The sequence below is a fragment of the Morone saxatilis genome, unplaced genomic scaffold, assembly GCF_004916995.1.
Source record: "Morone saxatilis isolate NCDOM2014 unplaced genomic scaffold, NCSU_SB_2.0 Contig11, whole genome shotgun sequence".
Taxonomy (NCBI): domain Eukaryota; kingdom Metazoa; phylum Chordata; class Actinopteri; family Moronidae; genus Morone; species Morone saxatilis.
In genome coordinates this window covers 23,391,113-23,397,015 of record NW_023339663.1, presented here as the reverse complement: position 1 = coordinate 23,397,015, position 5,903 = coordinate 23,391,113, and positions in this window count along the sequence as shown.

Sequence of the window (5,903 nt, the reverse complement as noted above, 5' to 3'; positions counted from 1 at the left end):
TATAAAATGGGTATCTGATCAACAGTAATGAAAACTGGCAAACAAAACTAACCAAATTAATAATTCATATGCAGCTGTTTTGGCCATTTTAGTGTTTTATATTTTTGCAGTTCTCTGACTTATCCACTATATTAACACACAAAACAAGTGATCACAGAGTAAATAGGAAGTAGACATTTAAGAACTCCACCATTACACGGTTGACAATCATCTGTCAGCCTCTTTAAGAACTTGTGTCGGTTTTTGACAACATGATACCAATGTTTTCAAAATCCATCCCATCTGGATAAATGATATTCCCTGTAGTGGAAAATGTCTGCTTACAATGGAAGCCCAAACCGACTGAAAAAAAAGATGGGTGTTCAGATTCATGTTCTTTGGAGTTGTCATGGTCTGCATCTCCCGTGTGACATCAGAGCTGCGGATCAGAGTGTGTGTGCTGAGACGGGCTCGAGCGTTCCTCATCAGCTTATGGTAATGTTGTGAACAGTGTGACTGCTCCAATAGAAAGCCAGCTGACAGCCAGTGACATGGCCTGCCTGTCACCTGACACCTCCAACTAGAGCGGGGAAGGGCCACACCACACCACACACCACCACACACACACACACACCACACACAGCGGGGCACACGACAACACACACTATACAACACGCACACATACACACACCTGATAATCATTGAATTATACACAGCGCGCCTCTTTCACTAACCTCTCCTCTCCCGGGACCCAGCTGTTCATGAAATACCTCCCAGTAAGACAGTGGGGATGGAGGAGAAGGCAGCTGGGGGAGGCTGGAGGGAGGGGTGGAGAGGAGGTGGAGAAAAGGCATGAAAAAAAACATCACGCCTCACTGGCTCCCAATACCATGCACATTTTTAAGAGAGCCAAAGTGAAAAGATACAATTTCACTCAATGAGGCGGGCTGCAAAGGCAGGCACAAAGGAGACAAGATAGTGCAATCTAGAGGTCACTGACACTGCCTCTGCTGTAATTACTACACTTCCTTTAATACTTCTGTAATGCAACTGCTCTCCCACCCCCAACACACACACATCTCTTCCAGACGAACATGAACATATCAGTAAGAGAACAAGTGTTCACTGTTACAGCTGTATTGTGTGAGCTCAAAGCTGTCTTCATTTTCTCAGGACTGAGCTTTTTCATGTGCTGATCTTGTTGATATTAGATGACAAAGAGCAGGTTTGTGACCCTTTACCCAAACCTCTGGATCATGCTAGGAAACATATTCCCTATCCTCATTTCTCACTCCGCTGACTGTCAATAGGGGAATAAGATACATAATAATGGCAGCTCTTTGGTTTCTGGTAACATGACTGCGGCATTAAACTTCAGGTCACAGTGCTGAACAAGAGTATCACAGCTGAAATAGGTAAACCAAACCTGATCACACACTAACTCAAATGGACATAAAAGCTATTGCAGGCCTATGGGTTTGGTCTGAAACTTTAAAGTCTATTATTTGGCCTTATTCTGTGTTTGTTCAAAGTATAGGTCTACTGAAACTTTCCCTTAAAGTACAGGGTTACTGCCAGATTAATCTGGGACAGTTTTCAATTGCGATTCAGAATTTGCAATTTTCAAACAGGAAAGTAATGGCATAATCCAAAGGGATTCAAAGTGCATCTTCTGTTTGTACAATACTTGACACTTTATCATTTTTCAAATCAAAGTTCTGTCCCGCAAGAGAAATTCAAGGGGTGAGCAGGAATAAATCACATGAAAAAGCAGTGTATTTGTCTTGGGTTAAGTTTTGATGTGTGTGCTTGTGTTGCTGTTTTAAAGGATTGCAAGCTGGGTAGAGGAAAAGGCTGCAGTCAACGAAAGGTATTATATACCATGCCCAGCCAACCACTTAAGATATCTTTGAAGATGAATCAATCACTATATTATAGTGAAAGTCCACAAGGTGCCTGGCTCATGATCGAACACTGCGTCTGCACTTCATAGCAGTCTACAGGGCATTGATGCTCTGATTGATCGCAGAATGGAAGTGACTGGAAAGAAGAAAAGGATTACGCTTGTCAAACGCAGTCAATACACCAGGCCGGTGGTCAAATGTTTGCAGTAAATCTCAAATAGTGTCTGCAAAGCTAAAAAGGAAAAACAGGCCAAAAAAAAAAAAAATTCATTTGCTCAGAGGACCATCCTCTTGCATCCCCACTCAAACTGACAGGCCTGCAAATATGCGGTGGGATGAGTAGCCTAAGGCTTTAGGAGATTAGCAATGCTTTAAACATCAAAACAGCCCTTTCCATTATCTCAAGAGGGACCTGCCATCTAAATGAGATTCAGCTCAGACCAAAGAATATACTACTTCATACACAATCAATGTGCATTATTGTTTCACTTCTGCAAGATTGTGATTTCAAACTTTTTTTTTTCCATGCTTCTCTGGCCTTACACCGCAGGTTCAGTGTTTGTCTCTTGACACTACTGGTATTAAGTCTTGCCCGATTTGAAGAAATTATGCACACAAGTCAAAGCATCAAATCCCTGCGTTGGCATGAGGATATTGGAAACAGGTAACAATGATATCTGCACATCAACCAAAGCTCAGCAGGGCTGCTATTGGGCTTAGTGTATTCAATCGCTCGAGTGTTATTTACAGAGGGTTTTTCTTTTATGGAAAAATCAAGACGTGATTGATTCAGGTTAATGTGACTGCAAGCCAGCACCAAGCAGTATTCAGTGCTCAGGTTAACAGAAAACACTAACTTCCATAAAGTGCTATGGAGATAAATCACTGTTATCCTGACAGTAGTGACAGCAGTTTAAGCAGCTGCAATCATCAGAAGCACCTCGGGAGCCCCTGCGCTGCATTTTGCAAAATGTCATGTGGGGTTGATGGAAGGGGAGGAGACGGGTGGGCTGGCAGAGAGACTTGAGCGGAGGGTGCACTGGGAGAGCTGGTCATATCAACCACCCATCAATGTGCAGGTGCTCTACATAAACATCCCAGAGCAGTAAGCAAATTCTGTTGACGAATAAAGGTAATAAAACAGAGAGGGGTTGGAGGGGCGAACAGTCCCCGGTGTATTCCCCTCACGCTGCGTGCTCACTCACTCACCAGCTCACCCGAGTGAGATTATGGTGTTTGCTTTTATCTGTCAGAGATCAATATTTCAAACGTCCGATAAAAGAGGAAATTGAACTGGGAATAGACTGAAGTGCTGTAAAAGTACAAAGCACAATTATCAAAAAGCACTTAAACTGCCTAATAGGATACACATATTAAAAATGCTCAAATGGATGTCTCACAGCCATAATGAGAGCTGATTCTGGTCTCCCATCCCCACTAGCCCCACTGCTGTGTTTTGATCACAGCACTGTGCACTTCTAGAACGCAGTCACAGTGGTCAATGCACTCTGGGTAGTATATGGACCCCTGGAGGCTGTACTCATCGTGTTTTAACACTCCGCCATTAGGTGTGAATGACTCTTTTCGGCCTTTATGGGAAGTGCATTACGGATTTAAACTTTGTGTGAGAGTGCTAACAGTGGGGATACAAGGACATGTGAGAGGCCCTTAGAAACAAACAGAAAAAGAGGTGAGTCCATATCCCTCTTTTGTAAGAGGAAGGTCACTCAGTTTACTCAGTGTAATAGTGACTCCAGTGCCAAGAACTTTACTCCATGTCATGCTCATGGCATTGGACTGTTACAGTTACAGTGTAGTTCAATGAGCATGGCGCTGGCACATATCTCTGCATTAGGTTTAATTCTCTTCTGTGACCACTTTGGCCAAAAATGCACATACTCACCATACTCTATCCAATCCTGTCGTCAAGAGCTTAATTTAGCATTATACTATATATTATATTATGAATATTATAAGGAACATCTGAATATCTGTTGGGATTTTAATTGCTAATATTGGTGTTGTAATAATGTAACATTTGGTGCTTTATATTTTCCTGGAACATGATTTTGTAAATGGAATGAATACCTTTATCAAGTCTTAATTTATTTACCCAATTGTATTTTGGTCTGAAGATGCAAAATACTACTTCAGAAAAAGACACAGACTTGAAATATTGCTTTTCTATAATGTTTTGGAGAATGTTATTTTATTTTTTTAATTAATTACTCTTGGCGTATGTTGAGAAAATATCCAGAATTAAAAATAGAGTTAAAATGAAATCCAAATATGAAGCATCCATGGACTGGGCCAACAGTAAGATTTATAAAAGCCAAGAAGTTTTCCAAATTAAACAACAAAATATGTTGTTTGTCTGTGTCCTCTACATTGACATATAGAGGCTGATCTGAAGCCCCCATCTGCAGAATGACAACATTTCGAAACCATTGCAAATCACTGTTGAAAAACAAATCACACTAAATCACTGAGGTTTACAGTTTGGTTAGGTTTAAGCACAAAAATGACTTGGTTACATTTACGGAACAATCATGGCCATGTTTTAAACAATGCAACATTGTCTGTTGGTTTGAATTTGGAAACAAACAGTGGTCGGAAGTTTAACTGACCCATTCATCCACCCCAATCTTCTGATGTGATTTTGTCACTCTATAACAACATCACCTGAATTCCCCCATTGCTCCTTCCTAGGCTTTGTCACTTGAACGTGAGCATGTGTTCTCTTGGGGTACTTGCTCAAACTGTTGTTTTTCTTGTGAGGACAGTCTCATAAATGAACACACTTTGTGACACTGTTGCTGAAGCTAACTTGCTCTGCTCAGGGTTCATGAAGCGAAGCCAGACTGCTTGCTTTTGACCCTGAACTGACCAACTTTCTACTTTCTTCTAAAATCAGACACTCTCTGCACAGCCTGGAATGCCAACTCCAAATGTAGTAGCCATATGTGAAAACCATCAATCTTGCATACATCAAATTTACATTGCTAAGTATGTCCCAGATATAGTTTCAAAAAATAGCCAATGAACAGGCTGGCAGAGGGTCTTCAGTCCAGGCCTGCATCAGGTACAGTATGATACTTTACTGTTATTGGCTTATGAGGTCAACATGTGTTAAATGTACAATATGTAATTTCTGCTGCTAGGGGGCCATGGGAGTTGTTGTCTTCACCACCATTGCTGTCGTCAGCTTCTCCCGGTTAAGATTCCATCAGTGTTCATCATTCAGGAGGTTTTTACCGGGAGACAAATCCGAAAACTGGATAAAAAGTGAATTTATGACAGCTTCTGGCAGACAACCAATTTCTGCAGACTTTCTTGTATTGTTTTTCTGTTACAATACCGTTCACATCACTGTTAAGATATAAGTAACACAAATGTCAGATAACCATTGAAGTATGAAAAAAAACATCTGGCATTCCTGACTGTGTGCAGAAAGGTTGTTTAGCATTTGGAGATACTGAGGAAAAATAAAAAGGAAGCATGTATACTAACATGATCATTTAGTAATGCAAAATAAAAAAAAGGGAAAACTGCTACTGATTTTGAGATCAAATGAAACCTTAACACAGATAAACTCAGGGACTTTGCTATTATTTTCACCATGTATTATATTCAGAATATCCCTTTAAGCAGAGAACATTAGATAATGAGACAGCAGAGCAGGTTTCCATTATGAAGATATAGAAGGCTTGCTTTTACTGATATCCGGGAATCTTCAGATAAAGACATCCTATTACTGCTTGACATGATATGATACACCGGCCTATTCTTCTGCACCCTATCTAAATGATCCTTCATTAGAAACCTGATCAATATGCTCTCTTGATTAAGTGGGATGAGAGACTCTCATTTCATTTTCAAGCATTTTTACGAATCGATGGCAAGATTGTCTTCCAACAAATGACAGAGATGCAAGGAAGGCATTCTGAATGCCGGCCAATAAAATCATCTCTCACCATCTTGTTTTCCTCTAACACCCCACCAAACACACATGCCCCCCCC